This window comes from Nyctereutes procyonoides, unplaced genomic scaffold, assembly GCF_905146905.1.
Source record: "Nyctereutes procyonoides isolate TBG_1078 unplaced genomic scaffold, NYPRO_anot_genome, whole genome shotgun sequence".
Lineage (NCBI taxonomy): Eukaryota > Metazoa > Chordata > Mammalia > Carnivora > Canidae > Nyctereutes > Nyctereutes procyonoides.
In genome coordinates, this window is record NW_026575034.1 from 12,789,406 (window position 1) to 12,804,297 (window position 14,892).

At 50.7% G+C, this 14,892-nt stretch overlaps 1 protein-coding gene across 1 annotated transcript in view; it reads right to left on the reverse strand.

The window, feature by feature from the left end:
* Nucleotides 1-11,237, reverse strand: part of INSC (INSC spindle orientation adaptor protein) — a 120,756-nt gene extending 109,519 nt beyond the window's left edge. Inside the window, exon 1 of the mRNA XM_055317549.1 lies at nt 11,176-11,237. The gene's annotated coding sequence lies outside the window, so the exon portion shown is untranslated. The remainder of the gene's footprint in view (nt 1-11,175) is intronic.
* Between the last annotated feature and the right edge of the window lie 3,655 nt (nt 11,238-14,892).

The following is a 14,892-nucleotide window of genomic DNA, read 5'->3' on the forward strand; positions in this document are numbered from 1 at the left end:
AGACATAGGCAGAGGGAGAAGCAGGCTCCCTGCAGGAAGCCTGATTCAGGACTCGATCCCAGGACCCTGGGATCACTACCTGAGCCAAAGGCAGATGCTCAACCACTGAGCCACCCAAGTGCCCCATCTTAACTCAACTTAGCCTGGTGCTCATGACTCCCCAGACCTTGTCTTCAGCCCACCCCACCTCCTTTGGCATTACCACCCTATAACCCTCCCCCCACCACTATGTCCTTTATGTTCAAGCTTCAAGGCACATTCCTTGCTATTCTTCAGAGATGATCTGCTGTCCCCACCCATCAAGATTCAACATAGATTGAATCTTGAATTCCTCCTTGGAAGCGTACTCATACTCCCCAAACCACAAGGCACCCAAAATACTAAAGTACTGACACCATTCATACTGGGCTTGCCAAGGCCCACTTGGTTTTCTAACTGACTGGTGATCTCCCATGGGTGCATTTAGCACCCCATACTGGGGCCCAAGTCCCAGAAGAACATGCCCCTGTCAACTGGCATCTAGCATAATGCTCTACGTGTACCAGGTAAAGACTTATAAAGACTTCACTTGTAGTGAAGGTAGCTGGACAAATGATGGAGGGACAAAGGAGCGGATGAACAGTGATGGAAAGTCTCAGACAAGAGGCCATGTTGCATTGGTGGAATAAAAACTGAAATGGATGGAGGAATAAATGAGTAAGTGGACCTTGGTCATGACCACCACCGTCTCTCACCTGCATTAATACAATAGGTTCTTAACTTGCCTTCCTGCCTACTCTCAATAAACCACCATCATAGCAGCCGGAGTATGTCATTTCTCTGCTCAAAACCTTCCCAATGCCCATCCATATCACCCAGATTAAAAGCCAAAGTTCTCCAAATAACTCACAAGGCCCTTCATGGCCTCATCCAAATTATTGCACTGACTTCAACTCTTTGGCTTTGATTTCACTCCAGGCATATGGACCTTCATGTTCCTCCTCAAGCCTATGTCACGGATTTTATCTTTAGTCTTCCATTTGACTGCTCTACCCCCAAATATTCACACAGTTTGCCCTTCCACTTCCTCCTGGCCTCTGATTAAATATCTGCTTATCAGAAAGAATTCCCTGACTCCTTACAGATGTATAAACCCTCTCCCCCCCTTGGGATTCCCTTGCCTTCCATGTATTTCTCCATAGTGCTCAGTACTATTTGCATACTGCATGTCAACCTCCTTACTGTCCATCTTCCCACACCAGAAAGCAGATTATACAAGAGCATGTGTTTTGCTCACTGCTGTATCTCCAGTGCCTAGAACAATGCATGGCGCAGAATAGGTACTAGGTAGAGAGTTGTTGACTGGACCGAGTGAATGAGTCTATAACTGAGATCCCTGGCACCTTCAGGCATTTTTTTAAGATGCTCTTATCTGGTATGGTTGCCATTGTCCTGTGTCTGCTCAGTTCCAATCCTGTCCAATGTCACAACAGATGGACAGCACTCGTTCTTAGGGACTCTTTGTAAACGGCAAACTTAAAGAACTGAAAGAGCATCTTCTGGAGGGAATGGGGCCAGGATTAGTCTACTGCCTGGTTCCCAATGCCACATTTTAAAATCCTCTTCCCCCTTCTCCTGCCAGCTGGTCTGCAAATCCCACAGGGTTAAAAGTACAATTCTGCTAGAAAATGAAGAAGAAAACAAAAGCATTCTCTTTTCCACGGTGGAGCTCATAGGGAGCTGTGTTTCTCTTTCCCCTTTGGACCTCAGCCCCAAGCACCTCTGCAGAGCCCAGCTACCACCTTCCATCTATCTGATCAAGGAGCCTATTTCCTAGCTCTCTTCAAATGGATAAGAGGGCAGGATCTTAGAAGAGCAGAAAGTGAGATAGGAAGAGCAATCCTCATGGCAGCTTCTGGTTTCCCTTTCTTCCTGTGAACAGCCTGCAATCACACACGGCCCTCAAACAGTACAATGAAATCTCCCCACCCAGTGGTCTCTTCGCCTTGAGCTTCTGGGCTGTGAGAACCAAGTGAAAGAAGGATATAGAAGAGGAGGCGTGCAGGTGATTCACCAGCCTTGAGTCCTGCGATAAATCCAACATAAATTCTTGTCTGTGGCTGGACAGTTGGGTGTTAGGAGGGGTGAAAGGAGTAAGTGACTTAAATGAAGACAAAGCAGATCATTGAATGAGTGAGTGAGGAATGCAAGAGCCAGTGAGCCACAGTGATGAATAGACTGTCTGTCCCAGTGCTAATGGCCTCAGCACAAGGATGGCTCGCTCCCTGGGCGTAGTAAGACATGCTCTCTGAGTGCTCTTGTAGGCCTAAGTCTAGTGCAATCTCAGGGGTGGGGAGGAAAGTGTCAGCTCCTGACCCATGTGATGTATCCTACAAATAACTCTCCAGCTCCAAGGAGCCTACATAAGTTTCTAAAGATCCTTCATCAAAGCAGCTGCTGTGGAGCCAAGTCAGGACCACTGAAGGCCCCTCGGATCTCCTGTATCCTCTACAAACCAAGGTAGATGGGGAAGCCATAGCTCAAGGATGCCTTGTGACTTAACTCCCTCCTCCAATGAGCTCCTTAGAATCATCTAGGGATTAGATGTCATAGATTACCAGTCTCCAGGGGATCCCTGGGTGGCGCAGTGGTTTGGCGCCTGCCTTTGGCCCAGGGGGCGATCCTGGAGACCCGGGATCGAATCCCACGTCGGGCTCCCGGTGCATGGAGCCTGCTTCTCCCTCTGCCTCTCTCTCTCTCTGTCTCTCTCTCTCTCTCTCTCTCTCTCTGACTATCATAAATAAATAAAAATTTAAAAAAAAAAGATTACCAGTCTCCAAAAAGCTGCTGAATGACAATCTAAAGTGCCCAGAAGACGGTAAGATCTTTGGGGGGAACCTCAAATACCCTATGTCCTAAAATGACTTATCTTCCTCCCTAAATCTACTTCTTCTTTAGAATTCTTATTCTACTGATGGCATGACCATCTATCTGGTTACTCAGCTGATACAACTTCATTCATTCATTCATCCAACAAATATTTGTGTCATGTGTCAGTAACATACTAACTGCTAGGATCAAACAATGAATAGCCCTCACAGAGCTCATAGTCAAAGAGGAAAAAGAGGCATTAATTATCATGTGATAATTGTAATAAATCTAAAGTTACAACTGTGATAAACCCTTGAAAGAGGTAAGTGGTGTTTTAAAGCCTTAAAAAATGGGATGGGACAGAGTTGTGGAGGTCACAGAAGTGACAACTGGGCTAAGAACTGAGAGACAAGTAGGAATTCAGTATGTGAAGATATGAAGGAAGAGCGTTCTAAGACATGAAGGAACAGCAAATGCAATGGTCAATGATAGGGGAGGAGCCTGACAAGCCCAAGAGACTGAGACAAAGCCAGTATGGCAGAAAGGAGCAGGGGAGGTGCTGGGTAGGAGGATGTAGGAGATGGTGGTAGGGTCAGACAAACAAGACTTTGTGTTCGGTCTTTATCTTAAGATCAATAGGAAGCAACTGAAGTATTTTCAAGGAGGGAAATGACATGAACAAGTTGTGTTCTGAAAGGCACTCTAGCTGTTGAACAAACTGGAGAGAGCCAGCATGGACACAGCTGGACCAGTTAGGAGGCTCTGGTGGGGCTACTGCACAAAGATGAAAATGCTGCCTTGAACCCGAGGGATCCTAATGGAGATGGACATACAGAAGTGACGAATTTCAGAGATACTTACAAGAGAACATCAGCCAGACTTGGTGAGGGATGACACACAGGCTCTGAGCGAGAGAGGTGCTGAGGAGGATTGCCAGCACTCCCGACGTACGCAGCTGTGTGGATGGAAGAGCTGTTCAAGGAGATCTAACATATACGACGAGGACCTTGTCATTAAAACAAACTCCAGGCTTTCGTTACATACCACTTCCTCAAAGAGGCCCTCTCTGATCACTCAATCTAAAGTACCTGTATGCTACTACTCCCTATTTCAGTCTCTTGTGGGGTTTTTTCTTTCTAAAAATATAAATAATTTCTTGTACTTTTAATCATAAAAATAAACATGGACATATACCTATAGGTCCTATATAGGTATATGTCCTAGCTTTGTTTGCTAAGAGGGCATTGAAACAATGGCACACCCAAAAGCAAGGAGCACATATTGCCCCAGATCTTGGTTTCCAAATACCATTCTCCACTAAAAGGATCCAGGGCTTCTTGGAGAAACAGCTAGTTCCAGGGTCAGAGCAAGAAAAAAGTAAAATGAGCCCGGAACATTTTGCTACAGTAGCTAGTAAACAAATGCTCAGAGCATCATGGTGACAAGGCATGAAGAAACAGGAGCCAGTTCACAGAGGAGCTTCCCACTGATCAAATCTGGAGCAAGTTGAAGATCAAAATAAAATATATGAATTGATTTGGACCCACTGAATACATTTTAAAAATTTAGTTCATAGTGATGAAAGAAGGGAGCGGTGGAAAGAGAAAGAAAAGGAGAAGGGAAAGAGCTGGACTACCCTAGGATGCCAAATAGTAAATATAGAAGAAACTATGCACTCAGCAGTGTCAATGATGATAAAATTAGTGGGTAAAAGTTTGAGAGTATTTACATTATCTCAAAATATCTTTCCACAAACTACTTAGTAATTACAGAGGGTACAACAGTCATTTCACCATGGAGAAACTGGTGAACATTACCTTAAGCAAGAGATGAGGGCTTCCATCACCAGCACTGGGACAGTCCCCACATCCTGTGCTTGTGAAGATGATCACTTCACCTCGGTAGTATTGCTGCTCAAAAATGCATATGCTAATCAGGTAGTGCCATCAGGTAAGCCCCAATGGAGGGATAACCAACAAAATAACTGGCGTCTTCTAGTCAAAAACATGAAGGTCGGAAAAGACAAAGCAGAGGAATTGCTCCAGATGTAAGGACGCCAAGGATCCAAGACAACAAAATGTAATCTGTGGGTTGGATCCTGAATGGGGCAAGGAAGGGAAAGCCACTGTCGGGACAGAAGTGTACTGTGGTAAGAGAATATCCTTTTTTTTTAAGGAAATGCACACTTAAGCATTTCGGGGTGAAGAGGCATCGTGTCTCGAATTTACTCTTAAATTCATCAGAAATATGAATATTGTATATATGTATTCATATATGCATACATCATAAAACAATGAATATAATAATAAACAATAAGATACATTATAGAGAACCGAAATATGCATAAATAATAAAAATAATGTATTTTTTATATTATTGGAGAGAGAATGAAAACAATAAAGTCAATGAAGCGTCCTGAAATGACTAAGGGATTTGGATAAAGTGGGATTTCTTTCACCAGCCTTGCAACTTTTCATTAATTCGATATGGTATCCAAATTAAAAGTGACATACATGGCGCCTTGGGTGGCTCAGTTGGTTAAATGTCTGCCTTTGGCCCAGGTCATGATCTCAGGGTCCTGGGATCGAGTCCTACATTGGGCTCCCTGCTCAGCGGGGAGTCTGCTTCTCCCTCTCCCTCTACCCCTCCTCTTCCCTCCCCTCCCCTCATGCTCTATCATACTCTTTCTCTCTCTCAAATTAAAAAAAAAAAAAAACAAATGAACAAGCAACATACAAATTGCTTGGTTCTTCGTTTGTTGAATGAATGAGTGAGCCCATATCCAACAATGACCCTCCCCTGCTTCTAGCTTCAAAGCCCCTAGTGCCTGCCCATGACTGTCATGACAAAATCCAAACACATTAACACAGCCTTCAAGGCCTGACATCCACGGAGAGCCCTCTGTAATGTCTCCCGTCTCACTTCTCATCACTCCCAATGACCCCATACCACACACTCCCGTCAGACTGCCTCAAGTTCCCTAATCTTACCACACTAGACGACACTCTGTCTTAGCATGTGCTGGTCTCTCAGCCTAGAATGCCCTCCTCTGATCCTCTTAGAGACCTCCTGTTATCTTCCCAGATCCAGACCAAGAGTTTCCACCTTGTGGAAGGCCTCTCTGATCGCCCCAGTAGGACACGACATTTCCTCTTCTGATACACCAAGGCGTCCAGGACCTGCTGGGATCATGTCCCACAGACAAGCCTGTCACTGCTTACAAACCACATGGTCTGACTGCGGTTGGAGGACCAGGATCTGCCCTGCTCATCTCTATTCCCTGTGCCCTGCACAGATCCTGGCACACCACAGGGTCTCAGTTGGGATTTGTGGTGTGAATAAATGAATAATAGTAATTGAACTTTCTGCATCTCCTGAGAGACCCCCTTGACTTCGTTATGTTCAAAAACTACAGAAAGTGAGAGAAATCTGTTCTTCCCTTATTTTACACACAAGGAAAGTGAGACGCAGAGGAAGTAAGTTAACCCAGTGTACCCAGAGGCTGAGCTAGAGCTGGAGTCCAGGTCTGTTGCCCATGAGTCTGGTGGTCTTCCCCAGAAGGTGAGTGGGATAAGGAGGAAGGATATGCCATTCGTGGTTCCCCTACCCTATGTCAGAGCCTACACTTCAGCAAACTATCTAGTGCTAGCAATGCCAGAGCGTTATAAGGAACCCCATTTTACAGACAAGGAAACTGGGGGCTCCAGGTCAGATCCCTCTGATGACAAAGCCCATGCTCTTTTCTCTGCACACTGCCAGCCCGTACAGCCCTCCTCTGACCCTCTATTAGAGGCAGTGAGACAGCCTGAGTCCATCATTCTGTCTCTCAACCATGTGCTTTAAGCCAGCACCACACACAGCCCCACAATGCAGCCCACACTCCCCGACCACAGGCTGTATTTTACATGGTTTCCAAACCCAGGATATTTGGGTTGTAAGACAAAACCTCCCTTTCTCCAGCAGAAAGTGAACACCACACACAACAACCCAGCCAAACTGCTGATGCCTATAGACACTGCATCACGCCATGATGGGGTCTGGTCTGCCCAGAGACGTCCTCACAGGATCCTGGACTCCCCCAGAGCTTGGCACCGAGGGGACCCTGGAGGGGGAGGGAGACTGAGCTGGCTGCATCGCAGAGTCTGGGTGGAGGCTCCATTCCCAGGGCAGGGGAGAAGTGATCCGGGGGAGAAGTAAAGCCACAGAAGCCCAGTGCTGCCCACCCCAAGAGAATGGGGGTGATCCCTGCCAATCCAAGCAAACTCCCGACCCCACCCCTGCTTCCCACAGAGGGGCAGTCTCCATTGGAGCCTGGCAAGGCCTACGATGCTGATGTTCAAGTCCCGGGGCCAGAGAAGTCGGGCCCTTCGCCCTTCCCCGTTGTCCCAAAGGGGTGGATTTTCCCGTTTTCAGACCTTTTGAACCGGAGGAGTTCTCCGCAGACACTCACTACAGACTCCGACATCAGACACACCTGGATGTAACCATGGCCAGTTCTTCAGCTTCCCCAACTTCAAAACAGGAGTGCCTGTCTCACAGGGTCGCTTCCGAGGTTTCGTGAAACAAAAGATGCAAAGAACCCAAAGAGGGGCTGGCCTTTAGCAGATACTAAATGAATGGGAGTAACCGGGAGTTAGCCTTTCCCCCAGCCACTCTGACAGCCAGGCCCAGCACTGTTGCTGGATCTTAAACCTCTTCTCATTTGGTGGCGCTAAAAGTCCTGGGAACACCTCAAATTCTCAGCAGAGACGCAATCAAATCTGTCTTACCTTTTTGACATGACGTGTATCGGGAAGGAGGAAACCCCTCACGTGCACCAGCCCACCTGCACATCACTTAGTACCAGGTGTTTCCCAGGACCTCAGGCCAATGACTCCTCCTTCCCACTTTGTAACCAAATGCTTTTGGGAGGATCAATGTTAAATGTGGTTAACAGCCACCAGTGTGTGTGTGTGGGGGGGTGACCTCATGCATACTGAGAAGCAGAACCCCAATATAGTGCCTGAAAGCCTACCACTAGTCCTTCTAACCATTCTTTAGTGCTAAACACTGCCTTCCACTGCTCCCCTTGCCAAACATTAATGGCATCAGGCAGGGTAAAATAATCAGTCTTGGAGTCAATTAGTTACAAGTCTCAGCAACTTTCAATGCAGCCAGAGCCCTGTCCTGCATTCAGAGGCCCCTGGTGGCCTACATCTCTTATAGGTAAGAGGTGACAAATAACTCCCTAACCACTTGGTAGGCTTGAAACCCCCTCATTGGGAAGGAGAAAAAAGTGAGCATTTGTCTATGACCTCATAGGTCTGGGAAAGGGGGTAGAAAAGCCTCCTTGTATGTCCCTCCACATTCCGGAGCCCAGACTCCCCAACCTGAGCTCTGGTTCCAGAAGAGCCATCCTTATCAGAGACTATGTGGTCCATGCTGGGGGAGGCAGAGCTCAAGTCCAAGAGACACAGACCTCCCAGCAGAGCCCTGGGCCTAGACAGGGTCATATGAAGAAGGGGTGGCCTTGGGGCCAGGGCCAGGCTTAGGGCAGGGGTCAAACTCCTTCGGGCATCCAGACACTCAGGCTTTTGAGACAGGGAGGAGATGGCAGCTGAAGTACTCAGAGCAAGGGGCATTTATCAATGGCCCAATTCATTCCCAACAATCCCCATTGTCTGAGCCAGCACAGAGATGGGCATTATCTCCCCGCGCTGCTAGAAAGGAAAGCCCCAAGACATACTCATGAGTCTGAGTCCAAAGATACAAGAAGCCAAAATTAAGACATGGTTTGAAAACCAAGTGAAATATTTGAAATTGGAAGTGTCCCCCCCAAAAATCTATGTAACATGCTTCCCATCCTCACAGGCAAATAAAACGCTCAATTGCTGGCTGTTCTTTTATTTATTCTGATCTCTTTCTACAAAGGATATGGGGATTTGCATTCAAAGATGCGTGCACCACAACGTTGTTAAAGCAGAAATTAAAGGTAAAGCCAGGGTTCCAGTTAACACAAGTACTACGGTGAAGCAATGTGATGAACTAAGAGCTTCCTAGCAGCTGGAGTAGGAAGAGAAACACACAGGTTATGTCATGAGCTCAGGGCTCACACAGACCTATAGAAATCCCTTGAGCACTCTCAGCCTCAGTTTCCTTGTCAGGAAAAAAAAAATGGGACTATTAACCTAAGAAGGTTGTTGTGAAAAGTAAAGGAAATAAAGCATATATTCAAGATTCAATAAATACGTTTCTATTACCATTCTTACACACGTCATAATTGCTATTATTCTGTTGTCTGATTTGTCCTTCTTAAACTGGAACTATGTTAACCCTGTGGGGTTGCCCTGATGCTCTATGGTTCCCCATTGTTGCTCTGAAGTTCTGGACTAGCAGGTATATGTATTTGATTAAGAGAAGGGGAGTTGGGGGAAGAGGAAATAGACCAGGACTGAGTCACCATGAGTCCCCTAGTTTTCTAGTCTTTTCTTGAGTCCTGGGGTGGCTGGGGCCCCTACAAAGGGGAAGGCTAGGGAAGGTATGCAGACTTCCTTCACTCTGCAGGAAGGCTGCGGGGCTGACCAGAGCCTGCCCTTACTGAACCATCCCCAGGGGTCAGGCTGAGGACCAGGGCAGGGGAGAGTAGCTCCCTGCACCCTGCTGGGAAAATGGCTGAAGATCATCTCTCCCCTGCATATAAGGAGACTTGGTGGGGTGAGAGCTCAGACACTCCTTGGGCCAAACCATAAACACTAAGTAAGATAAAGCCAATGTCATCTAACTTCCCAGGTGAAGGAGCTCGTAAGTCTGGGCCCCTCACTGAAGCCTGTCCAGAGAAGAATGACATGGATGGAAGAGTTCTAGAAGCCATCATAACAACAACAACAATTCCTCCGAGCACTATCTAGTGTGTCCCCGGTGGTCCCCAGGGGAAGGAGGCCAGGGAGAACAAGATTCTATCAAGCAAAGAGACAACCACTGGGGGAAGGGAGAGGAAGCAAACCCAAAGCCAGCTCTTGCAGCCTAGCCTGAGATGGGAGACTCAAAATAGGGTTGATTAAAACCAAAGAGAAAGAATCAGCCCAGCTCGACTCACTGTCCCTCCCTGTCAAGCGACTGCGGTGTGGCCCCAGCCCTCAGAAGGTTCATGGCTTTTCTACAGCAGGGGGAATCCGGAGCAAACCAGAGCCTGGAGCAAGCTGCAGGCGCGCGCTCTGCCTCAGTCTGCAAGCCTGGCCTTTTCATTCGTAAGAGGGTGAAAGCTGCTTCTGAGTCCAGGACCCTTAAGCCCCAGGCTACACCGGCAGCCTCAGTTCTAGACCAAACGGAAACCCCCAGAGGCACTGTGTTATCCAGCATCTGCCCAGAATCCACAGCCAAAGTCCCTTACTTAAAATAATCCTCACCAGGGGATCCCTGGATGGCTCAGAGGTTTAGTGCCTGCCTTAGGCACTGGGTGTGATCCTGGAGTCCCGGGATCGAGTCTTGCGTCAGGCTCCCAGCATGGAGCCTGCTTCTCCCTCTGCCTATGTCTCTGCCTCTCTCTCTCTGTCTCTTATGAATAAATAAATACAATCTTAAAAAAGAAAAAAAGATAATCCTCACCATGGCCAGGTTCTCCTTGGTCCAAGGTGCCATACATAGGCTAAAGGGGACCCAGAAAGGAGGTCTGGAGGCTGAGAGCCCCTAAGCTGGGGGCTGGGAGGGGGGCATGTTTGTGCATATGCACAGTGCACACACGGAGGTACGTCTTGCATTCAAGTCACCGTCCACAGGTACACGTGTTGAAAGCATGCGAGTGTTTGCGTGGACGTCCCCACTGGAAGTGCACGCAAGGCTGGCGCGTGTGGGTCGCAACGTGTGTACACAGGAGCGGCTGGGCGTGGGGGTGTGAGCGCCCTACGGGTGTTGGTGAGCGCACACGACTGACGGGGTGGTCTGCTCAACCCCTCACTGTCCTCTCATGTCCTCCTGCCTCCTGGGGCGGCCGGCGGCTCCCCCGCGCTGCGCCCTGGCCCTGGCCGGCCCGCCGGGTCCCCGGAGCGCCACCGACCCCGGGGTCGCGCAAGGACTCCGAGCTCCCCCCGCCCCGCCCTGCTTACCGCCCCCGAACGACCCACAGGGGAGACATCCCAGCTGGGGACAAGCTCGGCCACCCGCGAAGTCCGCGCGCAGGCACCGCTGCGCCTCCGTGCGCGCCCACCCCCGGGGCCGCCGCGGCCCCGGCCCCCCCGCACAGCGCGGCCCCGGCCCCCCCCCCCCGCACAGCGCGGCCCCGGCCCCCCCGCACAGCGCGGCCCGCTGCACCTGAGCCCCCGCGCGCCCCCCGCGCTCTCTCTCACTCACGCGCACGGCCTGGGACGCGCGCTGCAAAGTTCCCCGGGCTCGCACGCGGCCGGCGGGCTCCGCAAGGGCGCGTCGGGGGGCTCCTCCGGCGGGAGCCGCGGCCTCGGAGGCGGGGCGCCGCGGGGCTCCCGAGGCCGGGCCGGGAGGGGCCGCCCCCGCCCCGCCCCCGCCCCCAGCCCGCCCCCTGCCCGCTGCCCGCCGCGGGACCTTCCACGCCCGCGCGCCCCGCCCCATCCCCGCGGGCCGCGGAGCTCTTTCTGGGGCCCCGTCGGGGCGCTCGCTCCCGCCTAATGAGAGCCCCGGCTCGGCCCCGGGGCCTGCGGGAGGCAGGGCCGGGACGCACCCCCGGGGGCCAGGAGGCCGGGGTGCCCGTGCGCCCCGCGCGCGCCAGCATCTGCAGAGGGGCGGGTGGGGGGGTCGGCGCGGTTCCCAGGCTCTGCGGAGGGAGCCGGTCCCCAAATGCCTGGCGTGCGACTGGCTTATGCGCCGCAGGTGCTTCCCTTTGCAATCTAAGCGGCCCAGGTAAGGTCACAGACCTCCGTCCACCGACCTGCCAAAAACCACAGAGGCTGTTTGTGGAGACTCCTTTCTGGCTCGGGGCACACCAGACTTCCCCTGTGGACTCCTCTGTGTCAGATGGCTAAGTCTACGGGGAAAAAAGGCCGATTCCTACCCAAAAGCTCAGGAATGTTGCATTCCTGAACGGGAAGGAAGCTGCAAGGTCATTCCATCCAATTGCCTCCGCCCTGCGGAGGCAGAAATCCAACCCGGCCTGAAGGGCCCCTACCCGCTCTGGGGGATCATGAAGGTAAGTCAGCCGCGAGCACCCCCCAACCCCCCACCGTCAGGCCCTCTTCCTTCCTTGCACCCTCTAGTTGGCAGGAAGTTCTCCTTGGCATCTAGCCGAAATCCCTCATGTGTAAACTATATCAATATACTCACGCTCCGTGTTCAGAAGAGGGAAGGAGGCCAGCTCCAGCTCCAGCTCCATGACACAATGGCTGCTCCAAGGTCCCATCTCAGCCTTCTCTTCCCTGATGCTAATACCTTTGTTCCCTTTTCCAGGCCCTGCCTAACAAGGACAGTTGCACCCAGACCCTGGACACGTCGCAGCTCCTGACATTAACTCAACTGCCCCAGCTCTCTGGGAACCCAGGCTCTGGGGACCCAAGTCATTCAGAGGAGCCAGCTTCACTGACAGCTTCCATCTATCCAGGGGAGTCTGATTCCACCCCCCAGCCCCTGCAGAGGAGCTTGGGTTCCTATTTCAACCACATCTGTCTCAGGGCCTGGGAGCAGATCTTGAGGCCCCAGACACCCACATGGCTGGGCATTTAACACTGGGGCCTCAGCCTCCCTCAAATGGGCACTGTTGGCGGAATCTTTTCTCTGAGTCCATTTCTGGTAGGTTGGATTGTATAATAAAAATAGTCTGGGGGCGCCTGGGTGGCTCAGTAGGTTAACCATCTGCCTTCAGGTCAGGTCGTGATCTTCAGGTCCTGGGATTGAGCCCCACATCGGGCTCCCTGCTCAGCGGGGAGTTTGCTTCTCTCTCACTCTCCCTTTGCCCGCCCTCCCTGCCCATTCCCACCCCCTTTCTCTCCCCCTCAAATAAATAAATACAATCTTTTAAAAAAAAGTCTGGACTTTCTCCTCAAAGAGACCTAACTTACCATCCTGCCTTTACTACTTTCTAGCTGGGTGTCCTTGGACAAGTCACTTAGCCTCTGTATGACTCAGTTTTCCCCTATTTACAATAGGAATCATAATAATCTGCCTAGCTCAGAGGGCATTACAAGTGTGAGATGAGACCAGGAATGTAAAAGTACCTGGAAAGCCAAGATATTTTTTAGTATGCTAGTAATGGAATGAGGCTTAGGTCATAAACAGGATAAGTACTGAAGTACTGGCAAAAGCCTCAGAAACCTTTTATTTCCAGGACCAAAATTTGTGCCTGGGTTTCAGAGCAAGAGAAGAACAGACTTGGTTTGCTAGAGGTTCCTTTAGGGCACTTGTATGAATGTCCCCCACCCTGCATTCCCCAGTAAACACACACACACTCACTTTCCCAGATACGTACTGTACAGTCCAGTCTCCTGGCCTCCTGTCGGCCCCATAGGCCCCAGCTGCCTCTACCCTCGCTGGCCGCCTCTCCATTCCCCGGAGGCCGCCTCATGGCTGCAGCAACTCCAAATCTCCCTACAGAGGCCCCTGCGGGCAACTCCTCTCTCCTCGCTCATCCTTCTGGGCCATGGCTCATGCAAAGCCTGAAGTCAAGGCAAAGGTGGCAGAGACCTTCTCCAAGGCAAGGCAGTTCGGAATTGAGGCCGCCCAAGGGAGCTCAGAGCTGGAACACCATCCCCCTTGACCCCCTCCTCTCTGTCTGCCTGGCTTCCCAGTGCTGTCCTGTTTAATTCTTAATGGAAATTCCATCCCTAGCGCCGGCCTGGCTGGCTTAGGGAGTCCAGGCTTGGGCCAACAGCAAACTCCACCCAGAGACAAGAGGCCTGTCTGGCCATATAAACACAGATACGCCATAGGCACATACGTATACACACACGAGCAGAGACACTTGCCCAGAGACATTCACACATTCAGAGATTCTCACCCAGATACACCAAAAGATACAAGGCATTATAGTCATTAAGACTTAGGGCATGGTGCTAAGTACTTTGCCGATATCAACTCCCCTGATCCCCACAATAATACTGCATTCTGGTGTTATCCCCAATGTACACATGAGGAAACTGAGGCATAGGGAGACTAAGCCACTTGCATAAGGCATCTAGTAATGATAGCCTAACGCAGGAGTACTAAGAACTGTGGAAGGGGCTTATGTGCATTTTCGTTTTGCTACAAAAAGTCGTCAGTTTTTGTGGAAGTTACTATTACCCCATTGTACAGACAAGGAAAATGGAGGTTGAGTGGTTTAAGTCACCTGCCGGTGGCCTCAGAGCTTGTGACATGCAGGCCAGCTTTATACAGATATGCACGGGAAACCTCACAGATGAACATGAGACACACAGGCAAGGAGATACATGCGCAGCCGAGCACGCACTCAGAGGCACAACCATGGTTGTGCACAACCAAAAGAAGCCTCAGGAATTGTCTAGAGCTGCCTTAGGCAAAGGTCCCCTGTAGCCTGAGTCCGTGCTCTATTTCCCCTCCAGCTCTACCAACTTCACAAATTACTTTAGTAAGGGCAAGTTCAGACCTAAATGGAGGGAAGATTTCGGGTTTACAGTTGAGCCAGCCAGGTCAGTAATCAGCCCCCCACCTCAGCTCCAAATCTGCTTGGTCCAACATACCTCAAGGTCAGTGGTAGAAGGCTAGGGTGCACTTTTCTGAAGGGATCTGGAGGGAATACCTCAGAGACTCTGGGCACTGTTGAGAAGCTAGCCTAGGAGGGCTCCCGGCCCCCAGGACCAGATGAGGGACAACAAGACCCCAATCAGGGTACAGCAGGAGAGCTCAGATAGAACAGAGCATGTGTTGCCCGAGGGAGCTGGAACCACATTACAGTCAGGGTCAGACTTTGGCGGGAGGACGAATGGAGGAGAAGACAGGGCAGGGCCATGATATAGGACAAGTAGCAACATCCAGAGCCCGAAGTCCAGGGAGTTAAGAGAACAGGTCTGCAGAAGGAGGGAAGCGTTTGGCATCCAAGAACTTGTCCACTGCTTGAAGCTTTCACACTATGCTGGACATCTCCAAGCA